The 17,126-nt window shown below is 43.1% G+C and overlaps 1 protein-coding gene across 3 annotated transcripts in view; it reads left to right on the top strand.

Moving 5' to 3' along the window:
- Window positions 1–17,126, top strand: part of TULP4 (TUB like protein 4) — a 244,597-nt gene that overhangs the window by 60,988 nt on the left and 166,483 nt on the right. Inside the window, exon 1 of one of the 3 annotated variants that reach the window (XM_072141032.1) lies at window positions 5,951–6,084. The exons of the other annotated variants lie outside the window; for them this stretch is intronic. The gene's annotated coding sequence lies outside the window, so the exon portion shown is untranslated. Of the gene's footprint in view, window positions 1–5,950; window positions 6,085–17,126 lie in introns of those variants that run through there. 3 annotated transcript variants of the gene reach the window in all.

Here is a 17,126-nt window from a genome sequence, read left to right as displayed (position 1 = left end):
GTTAGATTCAGGCACTTACATGTGATCCTGCTACAAGCTCCTCTCTGCTTCTCCCACATCCCAGCATGAAGATAACACTCACAGCAGCACCCAGGTGTGTGACACCCTGCACCCTGTGACCTCCTCAGCAGGGGCTTCTCCTGGAGGGGATCCCCCAGTGCTGATCTCCTGCTGCGCCCCTGTAATTCCCCTCAGACACACTGGTGATGCAGAATTACATGGGGGACACTTGTCAGTACTATGTGCAACATTCTGTAACGTTCTCTCCTCTCTGGCTCTGAGCTCAGGATTCTGCAGAATGTTTTGTAAATAGAAGGTGATGAACTGTAATTAGAGTCTGCAGCTCCAGTCTGCAGAGTATCTCATGTCTGTATGATCTATTCTAGTGTCTGCAGTGTCTGGATGAGCTTTGCTGCTAGAAATGAGCTGTTCTGCAAAGGGGCTCAGTGATTTCTTCTCAGTTAACGCCACCTGTTTTTGTTTTTGCGCCTGTTTTTGCGCCTAAATGAAAAGTCGCAAGTGATGAATATCATTAGGCGCAGCAAAACATCTGGATTGCTAGGATAAATGAGGGAAAGCTGGTTATTTTTGCTGCGCAGCTAGTTTGGCGTTTAGTCGCAAAAATGGCACAAAAACGGTGCGCCTGAATGAAAAGGCGCAAAAACAACAGAAAAAAACGATTGATACATGTGGCCCAAAGTGTGTTATTAGATAGTTCTGCATAGAGAAGGGTTAAAAACATGAATATTAGTTGATATTATCCCTTCTCAAAATGAAGTAACATATAAAGTGAATATTTCCATAATCTGTGAGGTGCAGCAGCTCCTGTGTGCAGCAAATGCTCCCTGCAGCCTGATGGCTAAGAATCTGGATTGGGGGGGGAGGGTCAGAGTCTAGAGAATCATAAGAAAATTATAAGACGGCAGATCCTTAATAAAGTCCATGGCTATGTGAGTCCACGGGCAACTGGGTATCGGCAACGGCAGAAGCAGACCTGCTGGCTTGAGACGTGTTGAGGAAGCGCAGAAAATTTCGAACATCCTTGACCAGATCTGGCCCCACGTAGTAACGAGATATGAGAGTGGCAGACCTCTGCACCCCAGGGTGCTCAGCAAGTTCGACATAAGTTTTGCCTGGAGGAAGTTGCCGCAGATCCACAAGAGCGGCCATAACCAGTCGTGCTGGAGGAACAATATGGCGAGGAGCTGATTCTTCCCCAATGACATCGATAAAGAGCATTGGCCTCAACATTCTTTTCTGCTGGATGGAAGTGTATCATAAAATTTAAATGGCAGAAGAAGAGGGACCAACGAGCCTGTCGAGGATTGAAACGCTGGGAAGATACAGACCAGATGAAGAGCTCCCTTCAGCAGATAATGCCACTCCTCCAAGGCAAGTTTTCTGGCCAGAAGCTCCCGATCACCTATGGAGTAGTTCCTTTCTGCAGCAGAAAAAGTCTGAGAAGAAACCACAGGTGAGCGTTCGACCATTGGGCCCTTTCTGGGCGAGGACAGCTCCAGCTCCTATAGAGGAAGCGTCAACCTCAAGCTGGAATGGTTTCTCCGTATCAGGCCGCATGAGAACACGAGCAGAGGCAAAGGCAGACTTCAATTTAGAAAATGCTTCTACAGCCCCCGGAGCTTAGGGTCAGCATTTTTCTCTGTTAATGCTACAATAGGTGACACGAGGGAGGAGAAATGTGGTATGAACATCTCGAAGTAGTTAGCGAAGCCTAGGAATCTCTTTATAGCTCGTAGTCCACTTGGGCGAGGCCATTGGAGAACCGCAGACAACTTGGAGGGATCTATCTTTAGACCCATCTCAGAAATTATATACCCGTGGAACGGAAGACTCTTCTGGTGGAACTGACACTTCTTGAGTTTTGCATATAGTCGATTGGCCTTTAGACGCCTGAGAACCTGTCGCACGTGGGCCTGATGGGATTCCAGGTCAGTAGAGAACACCAGGATATTGTCCAAATAGACCATGACACAGGTATATAACAAGTCTCTGAAAATGTCGTTGACAAATTCTTGAAAGTGCAGAGTCCAAAGGGCATGACCAGATACTCGAAGTGCCCATCTCGAGTGTTGAAGGCAGTCTTCCATTCATCCCCTTCACGGATGCAGATGAGATTATATGCACCCCGAAGGTCCAACTTAGTGAAGACCTTAGCTCCACGGAGGCAGTCAAAGAGTTCCGTGATCAAGGGTAGTGGGTAGCGGTTCTTCACAGTAACTTTATTAAGCCCAAGATGGTCTATGTAGGGGTGGAGAGAACCATCTTTCTTGGCCACAAAAAAAGAATCCAGCACCGGCAGGAGACGAAGACTTGTGGATGAATCCTTTCTGCAGATTCTCTTTGATATAGGCTGACATAGCCGTGGTCTCAGGGACGGACAATGGGTATACCCGACCACGTGACAGAGGCGTGCCCGGCAGCAATAAGAGGGCAGTCATAAGGACGGTGTGGTGGAAGAGTCTCTTCTTGCTTCTCCGAGAAGACATCGGCCAAGTTCGTATAAGTAGAGGGAAGATCCACCAGAGGCTTGGAGGACACTGAGGCAAACATGGTGGACACCAGGCGAAGAACGGAGAGACAGCGAGACTAGAACTCTGAACCCTAGCGAAGAATCTCCCCAGTTTGCCAGTTGAGCACTGGAGCGTGTTGCTGTAACCACAGGAGACCTAACAGAATGGCAGACGTAGATCGGGGAAGCACATAAAACTAAAGTCTCTTCTTGTGCATAGCCCCGACTTGCAGGGACAGAAGCTCGGTGCGGTAATATACTGGATCGTTAAGGACCGCTTCACTGATGGAGTAGATAGCCAGCGGCTTCTCTAGGTGGACCACAGGAAGGTGATACTGGGAGACCAAGGCAGCATCCACGAAATTTCCAGCAGAACAAGAATCCAAGAAGCCTATGGCTTGAAACTGAGTACCTGTTCTGGAGCTGAGTAAAACAGGCGAGTTCAGTCGTGGTGAGACTTTGCTCTCAACTAGGGCGCTCCTCCCAAGAGCCTTAGGTGCATGCGTTTCCTGGACACTTGAGGACAAACTGAACAAGACTCAAGTAAGTGTTCCGGGCTGGCACAATAGAGGCAAAGATTCTCCAGTCTTCGTCGAGAGCAAACTTGTGAAGTCAGACGAGCTATATCGACCTGCATGGGTTCCTCAGCAGCAGACCCCGAGGGCGGCAAAGGTGGACTTTGGAAGACAGGAGCCAGGATCTTGGGTTGCACTTGTCCAAGACGCTGCTCCTCCAAGCGTTCAGTAAACCGGATGTCGATCCGAGTGGCCAGAGAGAGGAGATCACTCAAAGTAGACGGCAAGTCACATGCCGACAGTGCATTATTTTGTCCTGTAAGTCGCAACCAGGGCGGCCTCATTCCAGGCTAGTTCTGAAGCCAGAGTATGGAACTGAACCGCATAGTCCCCGACAGAGGAGTTCCCTTGACACAGATTCAGCAGGGCAGTCTCAGCAGAATATGCCCGAGCTGGTTCCTCAAAGACGGACGGGAACTCAGCAAGGAAGGTGGAGACATTAGCCGTGAGCGGTTCTTTCCTGTCCCAGACGGTGTTAGCCCATGCTTTCCCAGAGAGGAGGCTGATGATAACGAAAGCCACTTTAGACCGTTCCGTGACAAACTGCGTAGGAATGAGTTCCATATGCAGGGAGCACTGCGTGATAAAGCCCCTACACAACTTGGGATCCCCATCATATTTAGACGGCATGGAGAGACTTAGCTTTGGTTCCATGGAAGGCAGACAAACCGGAGTAGAAGAAGAAACAGCAGGAGCTTGATGCTGGTGCTTAGTAGCCAATACTTGCTGCAGCATGGGGGCGACTTGTCCGAGTTGCTGACCTTGTGCGGCAATCTGCTGGGACTGCAGGACCACTTTGGTGGTAAGTTTGACCTAAACAGGTAGTGGAACCTTGGCAGGATCCATAGTTGGATCTAACTGTCACGATCAGAAGTAGTGGACCCTCTGTACCACCACGGGCGATGACGTAAGCCGACACCTGGGACTGGAGTCTAAGTCGTACCCGGTTTTCACCAGATCCCGACGCAATGCAGGTTGGACTTGTTGTGGCATGGTACCACCAGGTCATTCTGCAGGTGCGACTTTGCCCACGGTGGCAGTGTTTTGTAATAATTAAGAGCTTTAAGCGACCAGTCAGATTTATGTGTAGAAAGATTAGATTTCTTAAGGGCCTTCTTAGGCCTTAGGATGGAAAACAGGCTGTCTAACTTGCTTGTTCTCTCCTTCTTCAGACAGGCACCATGCGAAACACAAAATGCCTCTCAGAGGGCACTTTAAGTCTTCCAACTGGATAGGGGCAAGTGTGCCGAGAGTTCACAGTGCTCCCTTTGCTTACTGCACAGGTGCTGAGGAAGTGGGGTGAGACAGTAAAACAGTCTGTAAGGCCAGATCACAGAGGGGCTAGGTTCATTACATAATTGTAAAAGTTCAAGTTTTAAAGAAAAGACTGATGTCCACTATATTTTCAAAAATGAAAATTACATCTTTATTAATTTAGTCACAAAGGTTGTTTAAAAACATTTAAAAAGCACAACTAAGTGCTAAACAAGCCCCACTAACCAGATAATGTATAAACCCCTGAGGAAGCCTGCATAGACAGGCGGAACGCGTGGGGACTGCTCCCTGCCCCTTCTAACCCCTGGCTGGACACTTTAGATACGGAGGTATTTATGATTATGCCTAAGACTATACTTTGATTACCTCTTTGTAATTTATGTTGCTATGTTTCTATCATACCTCTAGTGGATTTATACATTATCTGGTTAGTGGGGCTTGTGTAGCACTTAGTTGTGCTTTTTAAATGTTTTTAAACAACCTTTGTGACTAAATTAATAAAGTTGTAATTTTCATTTTTGAAAATATAGTGGACCTCCGTCTTTTCTTTAAAACTTGAATATGACATAACTTGGATGTCTTAATTTCTTCTAACATAGACCCGCTTATATCTAAAAATTGTATAAAAATAATTGTAAAAGTTGATTTTAGAAGGAAGGAGGCGATGGATAACTAATGTAAGATTACCACAGTCTTAATCTATAAGTAAATGTCTCTGGCTTATCATGGTTGATATGGGCTAATATTCAGGACACAGATGTGGGACTGGAAGCAAAGCACATACTCGCAAGTATGGCGTGTGATGACGCGTTCACAGGATGCGTTGCATCACATTTTTTGGTGCGTTTTTGACGCATTCCAAAGGCTTCAGCCTTGATCACATGCTGAAGTTGCATTGCATTTTAGCAGATGCAAGGGAAACTCACTGTAACCTCAGCATGTGATCAAGGCTGAAGCCTTAGGAATGCGTCAAAAACGCAACGCAAGGTGTCGTCTGACCGCGCCCTCAGTGTGCTTGGTGCAAGCGCTTGCATTTTATGGGAAGCACATTTGCGTTTTGGCGGAACCCCCTCCACTTGCGTTTTGGATGCGTTTAAAAACACCACATGCACGTGGGAAATTGCCCTCAGAATTAATTGGAGAGATAAATCAGAAATGTTTAAAGCTCAGCTTTTATTTTACCACAGCAATGTATAAAATGGAAGCTGAGCTCTGATTGGTTGTTATGGGCTGAACCACTGGATAAATGTCCCCCTTGGAGCCTATTGAAGTGATAGCAACCAGAGTGCAGAGTACAGATTAGATTATAAAGTGTCCCCTTACTAGTTGCCAATGGCAACAAGACCACGGTTTCCCGCTTTGACCGTATTTCTATAATTTCTCTCATTCAGAGATGAATTTCTAAATTCTCTTTCATGTTTTCCTTAGGGAAGGTTCCTTTGACTGAGTGCTTGGATCACGGCGCTTCTCCCAGCAGTGAGCTAAGGGCTAGCGCTGCCCTGACATCATGTCTCTCTAATTCCAGAGCAGGCAAAGGAGGAAGCAGGGAAGTGACAGACAGCCTGGAGCAGGGGGCAGAGTCATGTGACACGGATCACGTGTGCAGTGAGCAGGAGGAGGAGGTGAGGGAGGAGGGGGCTGTGGAGACATAGGCCCTGCATAGAAGGCACAAGACAGGCAGAGGAGAGCTGCTGGTGCGCTGAGGTAACGTGCAAACATGTCTGTTTACGTGTCTGGCCCTGGCTGGAGGCTGGATGCCACATCCATGTGCCTGGGCCCAGCGGTAATGGCGCCCTGTGGCCATGCATTGCTGTGTGCGTGTCTTGGTGCAGTTATGGGAGCTGCTCGTCCACTGCTGTGTGCATCTGGTGTAATGCAGCTCTTTGCGGGGGTAACATGGGGAAGTAGTCGCTGGCAGAGGAACAGTGCAGGGTATAGGAGGATGTGCAGTGCGGGAGTCCTCTGTACCCCATAGTAATTCATTCATGTGGGCACCAGTGTAGGGCATGTGCCCCATGCCTGGCACTGGTGATGGTGGCACACAATGCGCTATGTGCTGCTGTCATGTTCAGGTTATGGAGGGCTGTCTGTCACTGTCTACCAGCCTTTATGTGCAAGGGCTGGCTGGGCTTGGTACAATGTTGTTCAGGCTCCTGCCCATCATTCATCTACACCTTGGCACCTGGCTGTGCCCTACCTGGCCACTCACCTTGTTAGATACAATATTCTACTGCTCCATTCTTCTTCTATTGCATTTTAGTATGTTTCTATAATGATACTACTTGTGTTTATTTAGCATCCTTTGTTACATTGTTAACCTTGGGTGTTTTCACTTTGTATTTTGTATACATATAGAACATTCATTACAAATCTGCTTAGTTATTTTTCTTCTTTGTTCACCACCCCTACTTATTATACCTTGTTGCTTTTTACCATTGAGCGTTATGCAAAATTCCATTGGTGTGAAGAAACAGACAATCCTACAGGCTTTACTGGCTAGTTAGATCTATTGTGCTTGGAAGTAAGGTGTCGGAAAGAATCTGTGATTTTTGGTTATTTTAAGCCTTTCATATCAATAACAAGCATTATAATAAATACTGTACATTGTATACAATTTACATGGACTTTATTAACTGTCTGAACATTGTTTTCTTCATGTAATATTCAAGTTGTCCTGAATGATGTCATCCATTGTCTCCTGCATCTTAAATTTTTACAAGAGTGGGAACCTTGTAGTACATTCATAATAAACTAGGGGGCCCACCAGAATACTGCACATGGTTTGTTAGGAATTTTACAAATATTGTATCTGAGTTGCATCATGATGATTTTTTTCCCTTAATTAAATCAAAATGCTTTTAACTTGGCTGTAAAAAAAAAAAAAAAAAAAAAAAAAAAATCAATATTATTGCTAAACAATTTTATGTGTTGTGTTTACTGTCTGAAGAAAGACATACCGTAATTCCCAGCCCCTACCTAGGGTATAATAAAATATATAAAACATACTTTCTGACCTTTCTGATATGTGATTGCCCTTTAAAAGAAATTATTTATGAAAAAATACATTAGATTTTTTTTTTTTTTATGTTTACAGCATGTTTAGGAAACCTCCCAAAAGCTGCTGTAAAGCTTGTGACTGAATACTCACAAGCTCTGAAAAGATGACAGCCCATTTTATAGCATATAGAAAATAAAAAATAAATATAAAAAAATGTTAAAATGGAAATAGATTAGAAATAATGGATATCAAGAGCGCCGGACAAGGTAAGTACAGGTATATATTTTTTTTATGCAGCCCCTCCCTGGCCACTTTTCTATTTTTTTTTTTTTTTTTTTCTTATCCACAGTGCTAGGGATGGGATTTGAGTACAGAATAGTGATATATTTTGCAAGGAATTTGTGATGCTGTTTTGTAGGAAAGACTCTTTGCATCATATCTTGGTCCCCTCTTCTAAAATGCAATCTGTTGTGTGCTGGTGGCTTTGCTATAAGTCGAGTGGGTGGTCCCATATGATTTGCTGATTGATGGCTATCTGTTTATGTAAAGTCATACGTGAGCATGTTGTTGTAAAGAACAGTAGCATCATAAGGCTGAGTCCAATAACTTGTGCAAAGCACTTCTAGCTGGTACTACCCAGCTCCATGCACACTGTACTTGCTGTCCTAAGTTTGGTACATTTCAGTTCCTATAAAGATGTGTCAGGTTCACAGACTTGGTCTCCCTTTCTGAACCTATCAGGTCATGCTGGACCGTTCACTGACAGCTCTCTGCCCTCCAGAACCTAAGTTATTTTCATCAAATATAAGGCTGAAGTAAAGTATTACACTCGCTAATAATTTAATTAAATTAGGTAACATCTCTTCTAAGTTATGGAATCGTTAGAACAAGAAGGCTCTTATTAAATTGAAGTTTTAATATAAACAAGGACTGTGCTTAGCCCCTTAAGGACGCAGGGTTTTTTCGCTCATTTTTGGCTCTCCACCTTCAAAAACCCATAACTTTTTCATTTTTCAGTGTACAGAGCTGTGTGAGTGCTTATTATGTGCATAACAAATGTTACTTTCCCGTCATTTTATTTATTATAACATGCCGTATACTGGGAAGCAGGAAAAAAATTCCAAATGCGGAAAAACGTTCTTGTGGGCTCAGTTTTTACGACTTTCACACTTTCACTCTGCGCTCCAAATAACACCTCTACTTTATTCTTTGATTTGGTATGATTGCGGTGATACCAAATTTATGTAGGTTTTATTGCGTTTTAATACATTTTCAAAAATTAAACCAATGTGTACGAAAAAGGGAAAAAAAATGTTGCCATCTTCTGACGCTAATAACTTTTTCATACTTTGGTGCACGGAGGTGTGTGATGTGTAATTTTTTGCGAAATGAGCCGACGGTTTCATTGCTACCATTTTGAGGACTGTGCGACATTTTGATCACTTTTCATTACATTTTGTATTTCATGTAAAAAGGTGTAAAATGTCTCATTTCGGACATTTGGGTGCTATTTCCCGTTTCGGAGGTCACCACCGGTTTTAACCGTTTTTATATTTTGATATATCGGGCATTTTGGGAAGCGGCGATACCTAATGTGTTTGTGATTTTTTTTACTGTTTATTATATTTTATATCAGATCTAGGGAAATTTTTTACATTAAACTTTTTTTTTTTCACAATTTCTTAGACCCTCAAGGGTACATTAACCCTAGATAGTCCGATTGTTCCTACCATATATTGTAATACAACTGTATTGCAGTATATAGCATCTCTGCACGGTATACGTTACAATGAGCTACTGACCCAGCTCTGACCCGTGGCTGTCATGGCAACTGATCGCCGCCCCCTGATGACGTTCGGGGGAGCGACAATCGGAGGTAACATGGTCGTGCCCTGTTAATAGTCAATAGTCTTTCCCAGTTTTTGGTGGTAAAAATAGGAGTCTCGGCTTATACTGGAGTCAGCTCATACTCGAGTATATACGGTAACTCATCGCGTAGGTCACTATTCACGCCTGTTGAACTGTCACTGTCTCATGTGACTACTGAGTCCAGTGATTTCAGTGTTCAATGCGTTTATTGCGACCTGGTGGCATTTTGTACTGCACCTTAAAATTGAGCAGTACAAAAGTGTGAACCTCAGACCAATAAAAGCTATTCACCTCTTGCCTAAATCCTTAGATAAGAAATAGAACAGACACTTAAAGGATATTTCATAATTTCACAAAATACCTATGAATAAATATTCAGTGAATGCATTGATCATACTGTACCAGTTTATTATATATTTTTGGAGTCAGAGTTGGTTTATTTTATCAACGCCGAAACTTCTACAAACATAGTGGGTGTACTGCATAATTAAGAAAACACCCACCACTAGCGCCTGTAATCAGTGCACCAATGGTCATGATCACGATCAGACCATTTAGGATTAAAGTACCCTAGAGGGTCTAAAAAATAGTAACAAAAAAAAAGTTAAAAAAGATGATAACATATTAGAAATTCTAATCACCCCACTTTCCAAAATCACAAACACGTTGGGTATCGCTGCGTCACAAAATGCTTGCTCTATCAAAAAATGTAAATTGTTATTGCCGGCGGTGAACCACGTAATGTAAAATGTCCGAAACGCGACTTTCACACCATTTTACATAATATAAAAAGGCGATCAAAAGGTTGCACAGTCCTCAAATTTGTAGCAATGAAAAGGAAACTTTTCTTGCAAAAAATGGAAATATACAGCTCTGAAGTATGAGAAAGATATTAGGGTCAGAATTTTTATTTTTTCATACACATTGTTTTAATTTGTGAAAATGTATTAAAACACAATAAAAACCTATATAAATTTGGTTAGGTCCGATCATGGCTATACCAAAGAATAAAGTAGATGTATCATTTCTATTGCACAGTGAAAGTCGTAAAAACTAAGCCAACAAGAACGTTGCGCAAATGTTTTTTTTTTTTTTTCTGCCAATTTCGCCACATTTTGAAATTTGTTTTGCACAGAATAAATAGTTATATATTTTTAAATGTGGGAGTGAAAAATGAGGGAAAACTTACTTGCACTTGGGGCTCTTTCACACTGACTTTTTTAAGTCTGTAGTTCGGTGATTTCCACGGATGAGTCATCAAGCCATTGGTTTATATGGGTGTTTTTACTGATTAGTTGTCTGTGGGAAAAAAATTAAACATGTCCTATTTTTTTTCTTCGACGATACGGATAACAGAAGGCAGTAGAAGTCTATATGTCCGCAAAAAAAAAAACTGATGAAACATGCGGCTTAAAAATCAGGTGTGATGTTTTCAAAGCAATGTTAAACCTTTTTAGTTGTGTGTTTTTGGGTTTTTTTGTTTTTGCGGACACAGAGCCAAAATGGAAGAAAATGGAGACCCATTGAAAACAAAAGCAACTGATATGCAACTAAATCTGAGCACCAACACCAACCTGAAAGAGCTCTTACTAGTACACTGTTTCACCCTTCCCCCTCTGCCTGATGTAATTTCACGTCTGCAGAGGAATTTTCAAATTTTAGTGGGAAAGGGAAGTGCTCCTTGGACATTTTAAAAGCCTATGAAGCTGGGGCAGGTGTAGGGGCTGTGGTCCGCCCCCCAGAGCCCTTCTGGCTCATCAATGTAATTGTAAAAGTTGATTTTAGAAGAGAGGCCAGGCCATGGATAACAAAAATAAGTTGATTAGCGCAGTGACATTGCCTGTATCGATAAGTAAGTTTCCCTGGTTTATCATTGATTTTGATGGTAGATTTCCTTAAAACGTGACCATAAAATTGTACGTTTTCCCTATAGCTGCAATAGCGTTACTTTTTTGCAGATGTTTTTCTGGTTGCTATGAACAATCTGTAGAGTGAAACGGGAGATGCAGGGTCAACAAAGGGTGAGGGGTGGGGCTATGCAGTCTGCTCTTTTATCTCCTGCTCAATAATTACAGGAAGCAGCTCCTTCATGTCTGAACTGTCTACACTATGCCCAATATGTTACCACACACAGTGCACTTTCACCCTGTAGCTGCTCAGTTTAAAATAATAATAAAATGTGCAGAGAATGTCATCCTTATAAGGAACCTGTCATCAAAAACTGGCACATTAAACCTTACTCATCCCCTTACTGTGGCTTTGTTGAGAAGTTAAGTGCAGACATTCCAGCCTAAATCTGCCTCCGCCCAGCAGTAAAATCCTTTCCCAAACTTTTTTTGCCTTTGTCTATGTTGGTTCCGCCCATCTTGTGGTGTGTGAAATGGTGAGAAGATCTGCAGTTTGCTATACAGTGCTCACAGCTATATGCACCATGCATAGAGAGGGACAAGATTCTGGTAAGGGTAGGAAGTAGACAGGTGACTTCTAGCTGCTCAGGTTGAGATCTGAAGAGGCACTGATCAGTCAAATGAAGGAGGTGAGGTTCACTGACGGCCTGGAGAAACAGTGACTCTTCTATTCAAAATTGACTTTGTCTACTCATGTGCATATTAGAAATATGGTAGTAATTTAGCTGCAGTGCCTCAGTTGCTGATAATTTTAGATGATGTGTGGAGGACTTTTACCAGAAGGTATTACTGGTGTAAGGGGTACAATTCTGGTGGCAGGTCGCCTTTAAGCTTGCTTTGGAAACCACCTCCATCTCATTACAAGAGAAGAAGGAGAATCGGCACAGCAGTCATCTATACAAGATGAAAAGTTTACTTCTGTGTGTGCTCTGCCTTCTCTGTACTCTCCCTCCCCAATTGTCTTGTGAAGATGGGAGAGTGATGGCATCTGCTGAACAGCCCGACTGACACATCCATCATGGTACCTGGGGCCCACCAGTGAAATTGATTCTGGTTGCCCACCCTACTGCTACATAGAAATAACACCTATATTGTGGGAATTTCTAGGTACAAACGGGGAGGCACTAAAACAAAAACAGTAATGTAATAGTTTCTCCTTCCCCCCCCCCCCTCTCCTGGTGCTTGGCTCTTGTTGTGTAAGCACCGGCTACATGGGTTACATTTTGTCAGGGAATTAATGTTGGGGATCAGAGGTCGCACTAACATTTTTCCAGAAGGGTAATAATACTCCTCTCACAATTTTTGAGGAGTATTTTTAACCCAGGAGGAGTATGAAATTTTCACTAATAAATGTATAACACCTAGCGTATATATAGTGTTATAAGACGTCTATTAATACAAGGAAAAAGTTACAGCTCCTGTTTTCTGTGCTTAAAAGGGTTTTCCCACAAATTCAAGTTAGGCCCTATACACGGGATAGGGTCTAATTTGAATCCTTGGGAAAACCCCTTTGGGGTGCATTCACGCCTTTTTTATGCGTTTTTGACGCATCCAAAGGCTTCACATGTTTAAGTAACATTGCGTTTTAGCAAATGCAATGGAAACAGAATGTTACATCAACATGTGATCAAGGTTGAAGCCTTTGGAATGCGTCAAAAACAAATAAAAAAAACGCAACGCATCGTGTGAACGCACCATCAAATAGCAATTACATTGCTGTCAACATTGTGTTAACAAAACACATGCATCAATACAATTTTATTGCATGCGTTTTGTAAACGAAATGTTGACAGCAATGTAATTTGACAAATCTTGTCTCAGCTGTTGTGATGCGTTTGAAAATGTAGGTAATAACCTCACCCTTAGGCTAGTGCCACACGTAGTGCTTTATCTGCGCTTGCAAACGCAGACAAAGTCGCGCCCACCGGGGCGTGCCTCGGCCCGATCGCATCAGCGTTTCTATGGAAACGTCTGCGATCGGGAACGAGCCGCCGGTGTTTTGCGCTTTGTCTGCATTTGTAACCGCAGACAAAGCGATATGTGTGGCACCAGCCTTAGGCCACATGCACACAACCATGTGGGGGACGCATGTACAACCGCAAGCTTTCGGCTGTACATATGTCCCCAATGGATGGTCGCACGGAGTGATACCGCTCCGTACACAGGAAAATGACATGTCCCCGTGTTGCGACCAGTCCCCAATGTATTAAAATTGTATTTCAAAGCCTGCACGGCTACGGCCAGGCGGGCATATGGTTTGTTTGAATGCAGCCTTACTGTCTACAGAGTGGACTATTTAATTAATAAAATTAGTTAATTAATTTGGGAACTTTTTTTTTTTCTTACAGAGGCACATTTAGGAAGGAACACATAATATATGTGTTCCCTGCTTTTCTTTTATATAGATCACAGATAACAGGGATCTAATGGTAACAGCCCATTGGATCACTGTCATCAGTGATCTGTATACAGAGACATGCGGAGAGGATGCATACAGCACCTTCCCTGCAGCCTCTCACTGTATACAGGGGCTGCTGTGACAGGAGACTGATAATAATCTGCCCCCTGTCACAGTACACGATCGGGCTGTCACATAGACAGCACAATCCTGTTTCTGGCTGTGTGCACGATCGCACACAGATCAGGAGCACAGCCCCGGCAACAGATATCCCGGCCCACCCCTCGCTCGGCTCCGCCCCCTCCCCTCGCTTGGCTCCTCCATCTCCTCACCTATCTCTAGGCGCCCCGCGGGAGAGACTCGGACGGTGAGCAGGAAGTCCCTCCTCCAGTCACTCAGCGCTGCGATCCTGCAGTCGGCACCGTCACTGCTTGGAAGCAGCAGCTCATAGGAAAATCACCAAGCGTAGTAATACGCTTGGTGATTTTTTGGGGGGAGTAAATCGGCCTCTAAACGCGTCTATGACACGTGTAGAGGCGTTATCGCGACCTTTGTTGGGGATGCTGTAAGACTTATCCTTGCATTCCCGGGCTTTTTGCTGGTGGGTCGGCTTTGGTTAGGGAAAGTAGGAGTCAATGCTCACCACCACAGTTATGAAAAAGAAAAAGCTGTCAACCTTAACAATAAATGATAATGGCCCCCACCCAAGGGATGCCGAATTACATTCATAAGGTTGATTTGGCTCACTATTGATATAACAATGCACAAGACCTCATTTTGTGGCCAGATCACAGCCCTCATAGAGATTTGTGGCACCTGATTGCTACATGGTGAGGATATTGTCTCTCCGCACAATGACATAGTCGTCTTTCCTTTCTATGCCTGGCTGTGTGCTACTCCCAGGATCCGGTCTGTGTGAATATGTCCTAAGAGTTGTCACACATTAGAAGGATTTTAATTACAAATGGTGAAGTGGCATTTGGTACCTCATACAAGTCTTCTCCTTTGGGTCAAGTAGTTCATGACGACTTTAGGTCCAGAAGTGCCAAGACTTATCACTGCAGAACTTTCCCCCAGAATATCTTCAGCTCCAGTCAGCACATCTACCCACTGTGCAAATAAAATACCACAGTCACTTCACTTGGAGTTTCAAAATTTTTGGTTTAATTGGACCAAGAATTATCAATAAAGCTTCATTACAGACATCTTACAGCTGATCATTGCAGTCTGGGACTATAGTAAAGCATCCAGAGAGCTTCACCAGAGGTCACAGTGGGCAGAGGGGTCCGTCTGTAACTATGGGTTGTCTGTAAGTCGGGTGTCCTTAAGTAGGGGACCGCCTGTATACGTAAATTAATTAGTGTATCTATATGAAGCCACTTGTAATAATTTATGTTCCATATGAGGCTTTTTTTTTTTTTTTTTTTTTTTTATATATAGATATTGCACTTCTAATCAAAAATTTTATGTAAAATGCATGCAATCCTTTATTTTGCCCCTCCCCCCATTCATTGCTATTATGTATAATCTCCTAAAAATTGGCACTATCAACACCACTTGTCATTTGCATACAGAGGGGACCTCACAAATATAGTTCCCTGCAAAATATTAATTCAACCCCCCCCCCCCAACAATTCTATACATATAGCCCCCACCAAATTAGTACACTAAATATAGGCCCTTCCAAATTGGTACATTACAGTCCCCCAACAGTCACATTATATATAGCTCACCCCCTAAATTAGTGAATTGCTTACAGCCCTCCAAAATAAGTGCATCTGATATAGACCCCCTCAAATTAAAATGAGTACATTACTTATAGCCCACCCCCAAATTAGTGCATTGCATATAGGCCCCCCAGAAAATACGTCATTACATTAAGGTCCCCCAAATCATTACATTACATATAACCCCCCCCCCACATCATTACATATATAATATAATCCTTACATTACATGTAGCCCCGCCCTCTCTTAATCATAACATTACATAAAGTCAACAGTTGGATCCCCTCTGTACAGATTCCAAAAGTCGGATGCCAGCTGATGGCTGGTTCAAGCAGCAGCATTTTTATTTATTAAATTGTTATTTTGTTTCCTTATAAAGAATGTCTGGATCATTGTACAAGCTCTTACACCTCTTGTGTCATCCCCTCATCCTCATAGACTGTAAGCTCTTGTTTCACCTCCTTCATCCTCATAGACTACAAGCTCTTGTTTCACCTCCTTCATCCTCATAGACTACAAGCTCTTGTGAGCAGGGCCCTCACTCCTATTGTTCCATATGAATGTTTTGTCCTCTGTAATGTAATATTATATTTGTATATGTCCCCTATGATTTGTAAAGTGCTGCGGAATTTGATGGCACTATATAAATAAAGATTATTATTATAAAGCCCCTTAATTGTGACATATAGGCACCCCCCAATTGTTACATTACATATTGGCACCCCCCCCCCCAATAATTTTCATAACTTATACCCTCCCCCAATGGTATCATTACTTATACCTAGAGACCTGGGTTCAAGTCCCTCCCAGGTCAACATCTGCAAAGAGTTTGTATGTTCTCCCTGTGTTTGCGTGGGTTTCCTCCGGGTACTCCGGTTTCCCCCCACACTCCAAAACATACTGGTAGGTTGTTTAGATTGTGAGCCCCATGGGGACCGGGACCAATTTGTCATTCTTTGTGCAGCGCATTGTAATCTGTAGGCGCTATATAAATAAAGTATTATTATCATTATTATAGCCCCCAAAATAGTTACATCACATATAGCCTGCCAATTGTTACATTACATATAGCCCCCCTGATAGTGGCATTACATTTAGGCTCCAAAATCATTACAGATAAGTCCTCTAAAAATTCATAGGTAACATATATGTCCTCCCAAATTAGTTCATTACATAATCCCCCCTCAAATCATTGTAGTTTAAGCTCCCTCAAATTAATTACATTTCTCAGAAGTACAATTAATTTCTAAAGCTTTTATAATCAAGATGTCCCACTCTTTCTCTCTCCACAAATTGCGCCCATTAAAAACATTACTTACCTCAGTGGGCTCCAGCATTTTCTGTCCCGTCTTCTCCATGCTGCAGCTGGACCGATTGGAACAGGATGCGTGGCTGCGTGATGATTTCATCACATGGCCACACATCCGAGGTCAGAGTGTGATGTGCGCCGGGAAGTCTGAAGGCCACGTCACACTCACTTGTAATGCATTTACTTCTTAAAGACGTGCATTGTCTGCTTCGGCGCCAGGATAGTACTCGATCGAGTACTATTAAAGGCAGGGGCCATTTATGGGCACAGAGGCCTCTGCCATGGCTCTCTGTCAGCACAGGTGTTGGGGCCCACCGTTGGAACCCCTGGTCCACCAATGGGCCAGTCCGACCCTTTGCTTAGCAGTCATAAGGCTGTAATATATTATAGGTCTATATGTGTAACAGTGCATAAATGTATGTGTCTGCAATAACTTGTTTATGTAGGGTACTGTATTGCATGTTAGTATGGATGAGGACATAGAATTTATTTTATAAGGTCACATCTGTTTTGTACAGCAGTAACAGGATTCGGCTGA

This window comes from Engystomops pustulosus, chromosome 3, assembly GCF_040894005.1.
Source record: "Engystomops pustulosus chromosome 3, aEngPut4.maternal, whole genome shotgun sequence".
Classification (NCBI taxonomy): domain Eukaryota; kingdom Metazoa; phylum Chordata; class Amphibia; order Anura; family Leptodactylidae; genus Engystomops; species Engystomops pustulosus.
The sequence above is the reverse complement of the archived record's forward strand: the minus strand, read 5'-3'. Positions and strand labels throughout refer to the sequence as shown.